Source organism: Balaenoptera physalus, assembly GCF_965194825.1.
Source record: "Balaenoptera physalus genome assembly, contig: SUPER_6_unloc_1, whole genome shotgun sequence".
Lineage (NCBI taxonomy): Eukaryota > Metazoa > Chordata > Mammalia > Artiodactyla > Balaenopteridae > Balaenoptera > Balaenoptera physalus.
This window is the reverse complement of record NW_028126537.1, coordinates 978,774-995,305: the sequence shown is the minus strand read 5'-3', so window position 1 is coordinate 995,305 and position 16,532 is coordinate 978,774. Positions and strand designations below refer to the sequence as shown.

Below are 16,532 nucleotides of genomic sequence, written 5' to 3'. Positions count from 1 at the left end.
TACACAAAAAAATTAGAAAGATACACAGTCTATAGTAAATACTCACAAATGATTGTTGCTGCTGTGCTCACTATTCTATTAAAGGTGTAAATCGATAAAACACTTTAAGTTCAAAATTAAATGTGAATTTTTACCTTTCTAATTATGTCTCTGATATTCACAGTTGTGGTTAATGAATCAGAGACTGTGGCATCACTAGTTAAAAATCAGCTTGTTAAAAAAATAGAACTCAGGCCCACCGGACCTACTGAATCACAAGCTGCACTTTTACAATCTCCCCAGTGTACTCGTGTACCCATGAATAGTTGAAAGGTACATTTCTACCTCGACAGGTCTTTTCTCTATGAGAAATACACACATTTTATCCAGTTTGATATAAATAAAACACTCAAAAATGCATATGCCTGTGTTGAAACCATCATTTTATCATTTCTTTTCCAGACAAGTATAGTCTCTATACTGGTTTTGTGGATCACATGCCATACTCTTTTCTTGTAGTTAGAAATAAGGTAGAGAAAGTTACTTTGTAAAAAAAAAAATTATATATATATATATATATATATATATGTATATATATGTATTAGTGGATAATTGAAGAGACTCTTCTAAATTAAAACCTTCTCTTAACTTGCTGTTTTCTTCTTGGGTCATATTATGAACTCTTCCCGTGGCCACATGGCATGTGTACGTTTAATTTCAGGGACTGCTGACATTCCAGGATGTGGCCATAGATTTCTGTCAAGAGGAGTGAGAATGCCTGGGCCAAGATCAATGGGAATTGTACAGGGATGTGATGTTAGAGAATTATAGGAACCTGCTCTCCTTGGGTGAGGATACCTTCCTTCCAGAATTCCTTATCCAACCACAGGGTTTGGAGTCCTTCATTTGTAGACTATCTCCTGGAATCTTCTGCTTCCTACAATAGGGTTTCAGATTGCAAGGTTTCAGGAAAGATTGGGAGTTTGTGGGTATAATTTTTCTTATTCTTTTAAAATTGCAGCCTCCCTTTTAATATACTTTGTAACTGCTTGGGATGTGTCTATATGAACTGTGTACTATATGCTTCTGTTATAGTCCTTACAATATTTTATTGCCTTATTTTCTCTAACAATTTTCCATGGATTCTTTGGGCTTAAGGTATATTAAAAGGGAGACTGCGAATCTGGGACTTCCCTGGTGATGCAGTGATTAAGAATTCGCCTGCCAATGCAGGGGACCCGGTTCGATCCCCGGTCCGGGAAGATCTCACGTGCCACGGAACAACTAAGCCATTGGGCCACAACTACTGAGTCTGCACGCCACAACTACTGAAGCAGGTGTGTCTTGAGCCCATGCGCCATTTATTTTTGGGAGAATAAAACCGCTTCTGAGTGATTAAAATTTAGGCCAGCTAGTCAAAATGCTTTATCACCTGTTCTTCTAAAACACTGGTCAATGGAACAAGTTTTCCTAGGGATAACAGTGTAATTGTATTCTGGAGTTCATATGGGCAATATGGTTTATGACCTTGATGCTGGATCACGACATTTCAACGGTATAACTGCTATTAATTGTCTGTTTGTTCAACGATTAAAGTCTCACGTGATCTGAGTTCAGACTGGAGTCATCCTGGTTGGTTTCTGTCTATTGCAGATTTCTTCCAGTATGAAAGGACAAGAGCAATACGGCTTCCTTTACAAAATGTCTTCAAACTACATGATGATATAATCTACATTCAATTAATTTATACATACCCTACTGTAGAACAGGGTTCGTTACGCTGGCAGAGCCCGGTAATTATGTAAAACTGAAACTTTTTCTGCACTGGTTCAAGTCCTCTTCCTAAGAATATGTTTATAATCAACATTCTTTCACAAATTACCCAATTTAATTCACCATAGCATTCCTCAAATTAACCAAATGGAAAATCCTAGGCTATATACAAATCCAGAAAGGGCCAAAAATCATCAGCCCCCATGGATGATTACAACCCATTGCTGAGGCATTCAAATTACTTATTAAAGAACCACTATGTCCATCAACATCATCAATTTATATATTATTGCCCCAATGCTAGCCATAACCCTGCCTCTCACAACATGAATTCCTCTTCCCATATCTTATCCACTAATTAGTATAAATGTAGGCATATTATTTCTATTAGCCATATCACACCTAGCCATTTATTCCATCCTCAGATCTGGATGAACTTCACATTCAAAATACTCACTCACTGGAGCTCCAGGAACAATAGCACAGAGGATCATCTCATATGAAGTAATGTAGCAGTTATTCTATTCTCAGTCTTACTGGTAAATGGATCATTTACACTTTCAACAGTAATTACTACACAAGAACACCTATGACTAATTTTCTCCTGACCCCTACCCAGAATTTGATTATCTCCGCAGTAGCAGAAATCCAGTGAAGCCCCACTTGATTTAACAGAAGTAGAATCAAAACCTGTACATGTCTTCAATGTAGAAAATGTAGCAGGCCCATTCACCGCGTCCTTCCTAGAGAATATGTCAATTTCCCTATAATAAACGTTTCCACAGCAATCTGTTTTTAGGAGCATTCGACAATCCCTAGGTGCCAGAATTATAGATTCTTTCATCTTGTAAATATAGTTTTCTTTAAAAAATAATTTTTATAGTTTTACTACCTTTAAACAAAATGTACTCCATTGCTGTGGAATATTCCTTCATAGGAGCGTGCATGGTTCATTTCTGCATCCGTCTGTGATGGCCTTCAGGTTCCTTCAGGTTTGGCTCCTGTGGCTGCCAGTCCATGTCCGTGTGTCCTGGTGCAGGGCTGGTGGGTTTGTGTTCAACTGGGAGGAGCACTGTGGGTCTCTGTGCACGGACTTCGCTATCTGAGGCCCGATTGCTTCAGAAGTGGTTGCATCCCCCCGTTGCGTACCAGGCTTTCCATTGCTCCACATCCTGCTGATATTTGATACTATGTCTTTCACGTCTGCCATTCTGGTAGGTGTATGCACAGTATTTTTCTTATGGCTTTAATCCCTCTGTTGTTAGTGAAGTTGTGCATCTTGTGGTATTCATGGACTATTTCCTGTTGTTTTTGGAAAAGTTTTAAAAATTGTGGTCTGGTACACATAACATAAAATGTACTATCTTAACCATTTTTAAGTGCACATTTCAGGGTCGGGAAGTAATTCACACTGTTGTGCAAACCTGACCACCATCATCCTCCAGAACTTTTTCATCTTGCAAAATTGAAACAGTCCCCATTAAACACTCACTCCCCATTGTCCCTCCCTCAGCCTCTGGCCCTCCACATCCTACTTTATGTCTCTATATTTCCGACTGCTCTAGGGGCCTTGTATGAGTGGATCAAGCACTGTTTGTTTTTTTGTGTCTAGCTTACATCACTGAGCATAATGCCCTCAAGGTTCATCCCTGCTGCATCCTGTGTCAGAATTGACTTCCTTTTTAGGCTGAATAGCATTCCCTTCTATTGATGGACCGTGTTTTTCTTCTCCATTCTTCCATTAGTGGACACATGTAATATCTACATTCATTTCTGCTGTCATAATATTTGTGGAATAAAATCAGAAAGTCCTATGAATCAAAAGTCATTTGCCATTAACTTTTTTCTTAAACTTTTTGTTGTGGAAAACATCAAGGCTAAGAAAAGGGAAAAATACATGTCAGCTTCACTTGTGTTCAGGAATTAATGCTTTACGGATTCACTTTATTCCCTGTGTGTGTGCTATGCGTGTGCATGTGCCTGTTTGCATAAATATGCTGTGCATGTGGATAGGTATGTGAACTTGCACACATTAGTGTGTGCATGGGCATATGGGTGCATGTGTGTTCACATGCTAGTGAGTGAATATATTTGTGCTGTGCACGTGCATATGTTTGTGTGTGTGCTGTGCCTGCCTGTGCGCACACCTGTGTGTTTGCTGGAACCACTTGCAAGTTGGCTGCAGACTGAATTGTGCCCCAGATATATCCGCACGCAGCTGCTCTAACAATCCTGAGTAGCCACGTAAAGGTCACAGATCTCAGGGATTTAAATGGATGGAGCAGGATATCCTGACACAGAGTTTGTCTTCCAATGACTGTCACTGTCTCAGTAACATCCTTCACACCTTCTTTAAGCCGCATTCAGGGTCCAGTTTAGACTCCCATTACATTCAGTCACCTGTCCCAGGTCCCCTAAAGCAACAATGTCACCGTTGGAGAGCCCGGCCAAGGCTGGGGGTGCCCCTCCTGTTGGCCTGGCCTCCAGGCCCTGCCCTTGGCTCCTGTTTCCTCATATCTCAGCCAGGCCCCGACTTGGATCGGGCAGCCACCTCTTTCCTCACAGGGTCCCATCGCCCAGTCAAGGGGGTTCATTCTCCCCCTAAACACAGCATCAGGAGTTGGGGGCTGACAGTCCACACTGGGTCTCCTTCATGTGAGACCCTGTGCTGTTGAAAGAGCAGGCACCCTGCCCTCGGGGGTGGGGGACTGGGGGGCGACATGCGGCCCACGATGGGCAGGCGGGTCTCCGGGTGGGGCGAGCCAGTGTGCAAGGAGTTCCGCGGTGGGTTCTCCTCTCCAACGGCTTCTGTGCCCCTACCTCTCCCCGTGCCTCCCCTCGAAGACAGCGCGGTGCCCGGGTTGGGAACCATGGGAGCCGTCAGCCACCGCCCCCTCTACACACACACACACACACGCACACGCACACGCACACGCACACGCACACGCTGCAGGGAAGCAGGACCTGAGTGCAGGGCTCTCAGCGGCCCTGAGCGCCCCGCCCGGAATCGGCCAGCCGAATGGACAGACCGGATCTCCCGGCCCGGACCATGCAGGACTCTCCTGACCTGGCTTGCAGTGTGGCCGCCTCCTTCTGGAAGCCTGGGAGGCTGGAATCAGGCCACTTCTTGTCTGTCCTGGCAGCAGACTGGGCTGCACTCTAAGAAGTTCGTGGCTCGCCCGTGGATCCTGACCATCAGGTGGTCAGAGAAATTGGGAACATTTCTGTTTTACCTGTTGATATGTTTAATGACAAAGATTTTGTTCAGTTTCCTGACGTGGGTGTCCAAAGATGAGAGACCCATGTGTGTGATCTGTACCCCCTATGAGATCAGCCCTAAGCTAGTTTAAACATGATCAAGTTGTGTCTACATGGTAGATTTAGACCTCTGCATGTCCTGTCTACTGATTATGTTTAGAGCTGACCATGTGTTGTCTATAATAAGAAGATTTAGACCTGACCAAGTTCTGTGTACGCTAGGACTATGGGGACCTGGGTAGAGACCCGGCCTGGCCTCAGTACTGGGAAGTTCCGTGCCTGCATCTGAATGTCAGTGCTTAGATGTCTGGGGTCTGGAGCTGAGGTGGGCTTGTCTACGTAACAGCCTCTCTTCTGAGTGTGGTGACCTGGTCCTCCCAAGGGTCAGTGCTATGGTCGGGGCCTTAGTCTTAATCCCTGCAAGGTTCACCTTCCCTGGGGTTCATGGAGAATCCTCAGGAGGACTACCTGGCAATAATTCCAATTTACCAGCACGTGCATGGTGCATAGGGAAGCAGGTTTAGCTTCTGAATTGATTGCAGGGCACGCAGATCGGGCAAAAGGCCGATGGGTGACAGCTGAGGCTGCTGCTGAGCTCTCCCTCCAGTCTACCGTCCCTACTCAGCAGAGTCCAGAGCTGCCCCTCGGCTTTCAGCCCTGCTGTCCTGTGAGTTTTCTCAACATGTAAGTGAGACGAGAAAGGACTGAGCATGCCAGCACCAGGGTCGTGTGTTCAACTTTAGTATTAAAGCTGTACAAACAGTTAAAATCACACAGAACCAAAGTGAGAAGAGGAGGACTCCTCTGGGACAAGTGTGGGGAAAGGAGACCCACCTGACACTTTTTCCCATCCCAGGAGGTCCCAGGGACCCAGCTTGTTTCCACATTGGGGGAGCCCCTTGCAGAGCCATGGTGTCCTGACCAAGGGGACGTGTGACCCCAGGTGCAGGGTCTGGGGAGGTGAGGTCACCCTGGGACTGTGGACATGTGACCCAGGTGGAGGGGTCTGGGGAGGTGGGTCACCCTGGTGAGTGTGGATGTGTGGCCCCAGGTATAGGGTGCGGGGACTGTGTGGGTCTCACCATACCTGCATGGGTCAGGATCACATGGATGGGGAGACCGCATATGCGCTCTTTGCCTGCAGTGTGTCCTGTCCCCTTTGAGATTTCCAACCTCTGCATTAAGGGTGTTGTCCTGATTAACCTGTGGTTCCTTTTCTTCTCTTCATCTTGTCACAATCATATGAGGTCAGGCATGTTTGAGTGGGTTGCTGCTCTGTGTTCCGGTGAGTGACAACACTTGGTGGTATCGTATTAATACTATAGCATATCATATGTCTAATCTATGGGGGTCACCACTGCCTGGGTCCCCCTGGACAGAGGTCAGGTGAGCACAGACTAGCCCCCCCTATGAATGGTCTCCCACGTGCTCTGTGAGGGTACCGTGATGGCCCCTAAGGTAGGGGACTGTGTCTGGGCCTCCGACATTTGTGATGAAGGGGAGTCGAAATGGAATCTCAATTAACAAGACATTATTTTAAGAATTTATTTTAAGTGAAATAAAACACACGTCACATACCCTTTACCATCATCACCATTTTAAGTGCACGTTTCTGAGGCATCAGATAGATTCACTTTCTCGTGGAGCCATCACCACCATCAGTAGAACTTTTCGTCCTGCAAAACCAAAATTCCACAACCATGAAAGTCTCATTCCCCATTCCCTCCCACTGCCCCTGGCACCGATATCCACTTCAGTCCCTGAGTTGTCGACTGCAGGGCACCCACTGGAGTGGAATCCTGCAGTGTTTGCTGACGGGTCATTTTGGAAGAGCTGACTTTCAGTCTGAAGCTCTGCCTGTTCGCATCTGAAGAATCTGCATTTAAGGAGAGGGTGTATGAGGAAGGGGGTGTATGCGGGACAAAGGTGTCCGGGGTGCAGGTGAGCCAGGACCTGACCAGCTGCCTTTTGGGTCCTCTGGTCCCATCTCTTGGTCTGTGCCTCATCTGCATCATCACTGTCCCCGCTGGCACCGCTGGGGTGTTGTTGTCTGAGTGAGAGTCCCCTGGTGTCCCTGCTCTCCTCCCCTCCTCCTGCTGGTTGGGGAGGGAACTGCTTGCTGTGTGGTCTCTACTCCTGAGGCATGAAGGACCCTGTAGCATGGACCTGCAGAGTGTGGGGTGTGGTCCCAAGAGCATGGGGCCCACATAGGACACGACATCGGGCCGTGACAGGTGCTAGGGCTGCCTCATCACTGACAGGGAATGTTGCCCAGATCCTGCTCCAGAGGGCGTGGTGGGTGGCCTGGGACCCTAGAGGCCCCATTCCTATACTGGAGCTTGGAGAGTGCATCCCCATGGGCTGCAGATTCACCCCATATCTCAGACATATCCCTCTGTCCTGTCTTTGAACTCAGGAAAACGAGCTCTCTTGTCCACAACATAGGCCGGGTCCTGTTGATATTAGGATTCTTTAAGTTAGGCGTCCTGGGATAGCAGCTCCTTTTAGGCCTGAGAAGGAACAACTCCGGAGTGTACAACAATTTCAGATGAAACTAGTATTCAATGACTATCCCTAACTACTCGGTTGTTGACTTCTATTAGTCATTATTCTCCTGGTTTTAGCTCTGATGTGGGGATTACAGAGGAGTCAACATTTAAATTTTCGTAATCTGTGTATTTGTAGCTTCAGTATCGTTACGGACCCATAGTTTTTTATGGTTTGGGAAGAGCTATTGATTTCATGTATCATGTAAAGGATTCACAATGATGATAGGGCAATTAAGATTACAATAATAGCTAGTAAATTGTTCACATTTTCTCTACCTGTGCATCTATTGTATGCATATGAGTTTAGATGTCAATATTAGTGAAATGATATAGAGGACTAGAGAACTTATTTTAAAAATCACTATTAATGTGTGATGAAGAAAATGTAAAAGTTCTTCCATAATCGGTGATGTTGTATCTTGAGAGCCTAGATGAAATTGATATGCCTTAGTCATATACAGGATTTTAGCCTATCATTTAACTTTGACAAAGCTACATCACTTTTTACTTTTATCTCATTTATTGAGGAAGACATAATTGTTATGGTGTTGGCTTGAAACTGGTTGAAAAGGACTTGAGTCCTTCCTTATTTTACATTTACATAGGTAGGATCTTGAAACGTAGGATATGGTGGAGGACATCCGTGTAACCATTCTAGGTTAGGAGTAGCAATTTCCACTGCTAAGACTTCTTGTTTAGACACAAATGCTTTTCAAAGTATGAAGATTATTAGCATTACTGCTGCTACTGAGATGAATGAGCCTAAAGACAAAATATTTCATGTTGTGTGTGCCTCAGGGTACTCAGACTAACGTAGTGACATCCCTGAGAGGCCACGAAAGTGCTGCAGGAAGTCATATTTACGACTACAAATATACTTGTGAAGTGAATTTTTGCTCATGCTGAGTTAACTGTATAACCTGAGAATAGTGGGAATCAGTGTAGAAAGCCTCCTATAATAGTGAAGACTGCTCCCATGGACATTAGGTCATGGAAGTGTGCTACTACATAGTATGTATCCTGAAGGACAATGTCTGGGGATGAGTTGACTAAGATGATTCCTGTCAAACCACCTACTGTAAAAAGAAAAACTAAAGCCTAAAACTCATAATATAGTGGGAGGTCATATAGTATGACCTCCGTGAACAGTTGCTAACCAGGGACTTCCCTGGTGACGCAGTGGTTAAGAATTCGTCTGCCAATGCAGGGAACACGGGTTCGAGCCCTTGTCTGGGAAGATCCCACATGCCGCGGAGCAAAAAGCCCGTGTGCCACAACTACTGAGCCTGCCCTCTAGAGCCCGCAAGCCACAACTACTGAAGCCCACGCGCCTAGAGGCCGTGCTCTGCAACAAGAGAAGCCACTGCAATGAAAGGGCCGCACACCGCAACGAAGAGTAGCTGCCGCTCACCGCAACCAGAGAAAGCCCATGCGCAGCAACCAAGACCCAACTCAGCCAAAAAAAAAAAAAAAAAGAAAAGAAAAAGAAAAATTAAATAAAGAGTTGCTAATCAGCTAGATACTTTTACTCCTGTAGGGATAGAAGTAATTACGGTAGCTGATGCAAAGTATGCTCCTGAGTCCACAGCTATCCCTATGGTAAACATATGATGGGCCCACAAGAGAACTCCTAAAAAACCAGTGGACATGACTCATACTATTCCCAGATAGCTGAAAGGCAATTTTTGTCCTAAATAGTATGTAATGCTATGTGAGTTTATAACAAACCCTGTTAGGCCATGAATACAGACTTCAGGGTGAGCAAAGTATCAAAAGAGGTGTTGGTATAGGATTCGGTCTCCTCCTGCAGGGTCAAAGAAAGTAGTGTTTAGATTTCTATCTCTTAACAGCATGGCAATTCTGGCTGCTTGGACTGAGATTGGTAATTATAGTAATATGGCTATAGTTGGGGAAGATTAAACAAATAATGGTGTTTGGTATTGGGATATGACTGCTGGTTTTGTATTAAAGACTATAGTAATAAAAGTAATAATACCAAGAATTGAGGAGACACCTGCTAAATGTAAGGAGAAAACAGTTAGGTCGACAGAGGCTCCTGCATGGGCCAGATTGCAGGCTAGAGCTGAATACACCGTCCCACTGGTACCAGAACCAGCTTCTACTATTGGTGATATGAGTAGGAGTAAGAATGATGGGGGAAGTAGTCAAAAGTTTATATGATTTATTGGGGGAAATGCTACTTCAGGTGTCCGAGTTCTTAGTGGCCCAAGTCAGTTTTCAAAGCCTGCAATCATAACGGGTACAGCTATAAAGAAAATTATTACAAGTGCAGGGACTGTTATGACAACCTTACAGATTTGGGCATCTCCAAGTAGCGGTCCAGGTCAGCATAGCTCAGCCTGGATTAATATAATTAAGGTGCTGCCTGCTACTCCAGCTCAAGCACCAAATAGTAAATATAAAATGGCGATATCTTTGTGATTTGTTGAAAATAATCAGCAGTGTATGAACAGAGGTAAAATGACTGAGTTAGCATTAGACTGTAAATCTAAAGACAGAGATTGAGCCCTCTTTCTGGCAAACCCTGTGGTGAATCAACAAATTGAATTGTAACTTCAGAGAAGCAGCATCAATTCTGCCAGTGATTATCCTGCCTTTTTTTTTTTCTTTTTTTCTTTCTCAAATGAAGGAGAAGTAGACTGAAGTCAGTTGACTAGAGGATTTGCCTGTTAACTAAAGTTTCCTGGGGTTACAACTCATCAATCTCGTAAAGATTTAGCTTCAATACAGTGTTTGCTTTACATTCAATTGATGTAGAATAAAGTCTTGCAATCCTTATTTTTAGGAATTAAGTAAATTTCACTTGTTTAGGGTTTTGAAAGCTCTTGGTCTGAACTAACCTAAATTCCTAGTCCAGCACCGATAGAATGGGTGTTGTGTGTAGTAACCGTGTGGGTATTATGATTGGTAATGATAGGAAGGTTATTTCTTTGTATGTTCAAATTGTTTTGTGTTTGTGTTGTTTAATGAAGGGAATATAGTTAGTGATGTGGAGTATGTTAGCTGCAAGTAGAAATATATGCTGAGGACTGCTATGATGGTTATTAGTGTTGGTAGAATGATGTTGTCGTTTTTGTTATCTCTTGGATAATTATTCATTTGGGTAGAAAGCCTGATAGTGATGGGCGATGTCCTAATGATACTATAATGGTGAGGAAAATGATTGTGATGGGAGGTGTTTTATCTCATGTGTGTGATAATGATACTCTTGTAGTACATGATCTGGGCATAAATAAGAAGAAGATAGTGTTGTTATGATATAAATTAGTATGTTTAGGATTGTTATAATCTGAATATACATTATAATAGCTGTTATTCATCCTATATGGGCAATTGATGAGGAGGGTGTAATATTTTCCAGGTGAGTATGGCGAAGTCTGCCTCAGCCTCCAGCTATGATTTATAATATCACTATGATTAATAGTATATTTAGGTTGATGGAAGGTGACCTGTGGTATAAAACTGATAGGGGTGCAATTTTGTCATGTTGATAGCATCAGGTCTGCTGTTCATGGGATGCCTCGTGTGACTTCAGGCACTCAGAAGTGAAATGGGGAAAGTCCTACTTTTGTGACAAGGGCGATTGTCATGAGGGTGGATGCTGCTGGATTAAAGATTCTTGTTATTCATTGTGCTCTTTGACCAGAGTATATTAGATTAATGATAATAGCCATTATAAGTAGTATTGATGTGGTGGACTGTTTTAGGAAATATTTGTTGGATGCTTCTGTAGCTTATGGGTTCATGTTTTTTATTAGAATGGGGATACCATTAACCAGTGTGAGCTTGTTATACAATTATATTTCCTGAGAAAATGGTCAGTAGAATGATGGTAAAAACAATGAGAGTTTATTAGCACAGGAAGGATATACAAAAATATTTTGGGGGTATGGGCCTGAAGCTTACTTAGAGAACTTTACTATATAGCATGTGGTGTAATGTGGTAGGTAGCATGGAGAATGTAAAATTATTAGGAAGAATTCAATTCCAGGAATAAGAGCATTGAAACCTCTGTGATTTACTCTATCAAAGTAACTCTTTTGTCAGACATATTTCTTAAATTTGTGGTGGGTTGCCTGGTATGATGACAATTAGTGAAAACTCTCATATACATAGGGTTAATGTTAGTCGTAAAATACTTTTTATAAGAGATGTATGCGTTGATCATATCAAAATTGTAGGTAGGAGGCTCAAATTCATAGAAAGGAGATTGTTAGATGTGTTTAATGATGACTTGGGCTGTATATAATTCTGGCACCTAGGGATTGTCGAATGCTCCTAAAAATAGATTGCTGTGGAAATGTTTATTATAGGGAAATTGACATATTCTCTAGGAGGGACGGGGTGAATGGGCCTGCTACATTTTCTACATTGAAGACATATACAGGTTTTGATGCTACTTCCGTTTAATCAAGTGGGGCTTCGTTGGATTTCGGCTACTGCCGAGATAATCAAATTCTGGGTAGGGGTCAGGAGAAAATTAGTCATAGGTGTTCTTGTGTAATAATTACTGTTGAAAGTGTAAATGATCCATTTATCAGTAAGACTGAGAATAGAATAACTGCTACATTACTTCATATGAGATGATTGTCTGTGCTATTGCTCCTAGAGCTCCAGTGAGTGAGTATTTTGAATGTGAAGTTCATCCAGATCTGAGGATGGAGCAAATGGCTAGGTGTGATATGGCTAATAGAAATAACATGCCTACATTTATATTAATTAGTGGATAAGATATGGGAAGAGGAATTCATGTTGTGAGAGCCAGGGTTAAGGCTAGCATTGGGGTTAAGGCTAGCAAGAGAAGCCACCGCAATGAGAAGCCCGCGCACCGCAACAAAGAGTAGCCCCCGCTTGCCGCAACTAGGCAAAGCCTGCGCATAGCAACGAAGACCCAACGCAGCCAAAAACAAATTAATTAATTAATTCGTTAACTATTTTAAACAAAAGTACTATATCCTTCTGTACAGCTTCTCTGGGAAGAACAGAGAGATGGCGTAGGAGAGTGAGAAAGACCAATATTTAGTGCACATCTCTCATGCAGCTGCTCTGCTGGCTCAGAGAGATTTATCCCCACTTTACAAAGGAGGAAATAATCTCAGAGAGGTTTAGTAATTTTCCCAAAGCCAAACAGCTATGGAGTGGCAGAACCAGGATCTGAACCAAGTCTGTTACCTTCAAAGCCTAAGTCCTCATCACAACAAAACTCAATTAATATTTACATTTATCGAATTACATTGCAACCTGGGGAGTTCTTGGCACAATCCTGAATAAGAGTGAGAAAGAAAGAAATAGCATTGTTCCTACAGTCAACCCAAATTTTTGGAGCAGCTGCTAGATGCCTGGCCCTTTTTGGGGTTCAGCAGTGGTCAAGACAGGAAGAGTCCTGCTTTCATGAACCACGTAGTGGGGAGGAGAGACGGGTGCAACTTGGGTGAGGGATTTCACCTTGCTGGACCTCTGTTTTGTCATCTGGAAAATGGGATGGGTGTTCCTCATTTTCTGGGATTGTCCAGCCCTCACATTCTCTGATTCCATAAGAAGCATTTGTTTTCCTGTTTCTTTAAAATTCATTCAGGCCGTGAGCTGTGATGAATGTTGTTAGCTGCTCCCCAAATCACTCTATTCCCAGCCTTTTCCTGTGATCAGGTCTTTCCCGAAACATGACTCACAGTCAGTCAAGTCACAGAACCTAAGGGGCACCCAGCAGAAAAATTCCAACCCTTGCTTCCCAGGAGCTCTGCGGTCTACCTGCCAGGTAAACTTAACTCACCTGGCACAAGGTGGCCATCCCTGGTTTCACATCAACATGATCTCAGGCACAAACCTCCTTGTCTTTCCATTTTGTCTTTAAGTTACTTGTTGAAACAACTGCACAAATATGACACAGATATAAAATCAGGCATCTTCTGCCCCCAGTGCCTACTAATAAATGATTTTCTGCCACTTTAATGATAAAGATAGAACATTTCAACATTCTGCTACCCTTATTATTTGTCATTTTTGTTGATATTTCTATTGACTACATCTTTCAATATTTTAACAATGGAACATTTATTTAGGGTGTTCCAGACCCAGCCTTTAGTGGTAAAGGTTTCGTTGTTATATTTCTATTATGTTTCCTTTCAAAATCATTATCCTATTTAAATGGATTAAGTCAATTCTATAGGCATTTATCTTATGATATTGATGAAATTGATACATAGAGGGCAGTAGTACAAGTTGATTGGACTTGAGAACCTCTATTAGCACAGTTAAGTATAAATATTATCTATATGTAAACCAAAGTACAGGCCGAGTGAGATTCTCTGACTTTTTTCCACTGTCTGCCCCTCAAGCCTGTGAGAAATGGACTAGTTCTTGCCCTATCAGTAAACAAAGGATGTCACAGTCTTCAGCACTTGCAGCCCTCCAATGTGAGCCGGCGGGCCCTGAGGCACTCAGGATATGCAAATACAGAATGCAGGCGCCAGAGAGCTGAGGTGCATATCAAAGGAAGGAATTCAGTGAGCCCAGGCAAAGAAAAGCGCCGCATTCCTCACCTTGGGAGAGCTGATTTTCCTTAGTTAACAATCACCTTTGGATGTTCCCCATTACCTGCGCCAGTTCCCTGCCCTGTCCCCTCCCCCCGGTACTTTAGCTCAGGGAGGAAGGAGCGCAGAGGGACTCGGCTGAATAAGGGGCCTGCGCGCCTCGGGAGGAGTTTTCAGCCGCTTTCCCCGCAGTCGGGAAGAGGGGCGCTGACGCTGCAACTGGACCCTGCGCCTCCCTTGCCCCGTTTCCCCTCAGGACGCTCAGGCCGACCCCCTCCTCACGCCCACCAGGCCTCGCGAGCCAGGACGAGGGCAGGGGCGAGAGGACGGACCGAATTTCCCGGGGACCAGACGCTGGAGGCCGCTCTTTCTGCACAGCAGCGGCGGGTGGCAGCGAACCCCTGCCCCTCAGAAGCTGGTCTTGTGCTGCCGCCCGGGCACCGGACCAGGCGGAGGGTCGGCGCCCACTTACCCGGCCCGCCGTCCCCGCGACTGTCATGGCTTCGGCCGCCGGGGCACCTCCAGAGACGGCAGCCTCAGTGAGGTCGCCCTCCCCTCGGGCTCCGGGGCAGTTCCGTGAAGGCGGAGGGAAGAGACCCCGCCTGAGCCGGGAGTTCCAGCTCTGAGGAAACGCGGGCTCTGTTCAGCGCGCAGTGGGTGGGACCGCTCTGCCCCGAGGCCTTCTGGGAGGGAGCGGGGCGGCGGGGGAGGGAGCCGCCAGGAGCGCAGGGTCCCGTCGGGGGTCCTGGAGGGGCGGCCCGGCCTGGGGGCCACGCCCATTGTGGCCGCAGCCCAGGCCTTTTTCCTGGAATCCTACACAAAAAAATTAGAAAGATACACAGTCTGTAGTAAATACTCACAAATGATTGTTGCTGCTGTGCTCACTATTCTATTAAAGGTGTAAATCGATAAAACACTTTAAGTTCAAAATTAAATGTGAATTTTTACCTTTCTAATTATGTCTCTGATATTCACAGTTGTGGTTAATGAATCAGAGACTGTGGCATCACTAGTTAAAAATCAGCTTGTTAAAAAAATAGAACTCAGGCCCACCGGACCTACTGAATCACAAGCTGCACTTTTACAATCTCCCCAGTGTACTCGTGTACCCATGAATAGTTGAAAGGTACATTTCTACCTCGACAGGTCTTTTCTCTATGAGAAATACACACATTTTATCCAGTTTGATATAAATAAAACACTCAAAAATGCATATGCCTGTGTTGAAACCATCATTTTATCATTTCTTTTCCAGACAAGTATAGTCTCTATACTGGTTTTGTGGATCACATGCCATACTCTTTTCTTGTAGTTAGAAATAAGGTAGAGAAAGTTACTTTGTAAAAAAAAAATTATATATATATATATATATATATATATATATATATATGTATTAGTGGATAATTGAAGAGACTCTTCTAAATTAAAACCTTCTCTTAACTTGCTGTTTTCTTCTTGGGTCATATTATGAACTCTTCCCGTGGCCACATGGCATGTGTACGTTTAATTTCAGGGACTGCTGACATTCCAGGATGTGGCCATAGATTTCTGTCAAGAGGAGTGAGAATGCCTGGACCAAGATCAATGGGAATTGTACAGGGATGTGATGTTATAGAAGTATAGGAACCTGCTCTCCTTGGGTGAGGATACCTTCCTTCCAGAATTCCTTATCCAACCACAGGGTTTGGAGTCCTTCATTTGTAGACTATCTCCTGGAATCTTCTGCTTCCTACAATAGGGTTTCAGATTGCAACGTTTCAGGAAAGATTGGGAGTTTGTGGGTATAATTTTTCTTATTCTTTTAAAATTGCAGCCTCCCTTTTAATATACTTTGTAACTGCTTGGGATGTGTCTATATGAACTGTGTACTATATGCTTCTGTTATAGTCCTTACAATATTTTATTGCCTTATTTTCTCTAACAATTTTCCATGGATTCTTTGGGCTTAAGGTATATTAAAAGGGAGACTGCGAATCTGGGACTTCCCTGGTGATGCAGTGATTAAGAATTCGCCTGCCAATGCAGGGGACCCGGTTCGATCCCCGGTCCGGGAAGATCTCACGTGCCACGGAACAACTAAGCCATTGGGCCACAACTACTGAGTCTGCACGCCACAACTACTGAAGCAGGTGTGTCTTGAGCCCATGCGCCATTTATTTTTGGGAGAATAAAACCGCTCCTGAGTGATTAAAATTTAGGCCAGCTAGTCAAAATGCTTTATCACCTGTTCTTCTAAAACACTGGTCAATGGAACAAGTTTTCCTAGGGATAACAGTGTAATTGTATTCTGGAGTTCATATGGGCAATATGGTTTATGACCTTGATGCTGGATCACGACATTTCAACGGTATAACTGCTATTAATTGTCTGTTTGTTCAACGATTAAAGTCTCACGTGATCTGAGTTCAGACTGGAGTCATCC

The 16,532-nt window shown here is 44.0% G+C and overlaps 1 long non-coding RNA gene across 1 annotated transcript; it reads right to left on the bottom strand.

Annotated features, from left to right (window-relative positions):
• Window positions 1-2,621: 2,621 nt before the first annotated feature.
• On the bottom strand, window positions 2,622-14,660 carry LOC309663517. The gene is made up of 2 exons (XR_014265335.1): window positions 14,583-14,660; window positions 2,622-3,054 (listed from the first exon to the last, which is right to left on the bottom strand). It is a non-coding gene; the product is annotated as an uncharacterized lncRNA (long non-coding RNA).
• Between the last annotated feature and the right edge of the window lie 1,872 nt (window positions 14,661-16,532).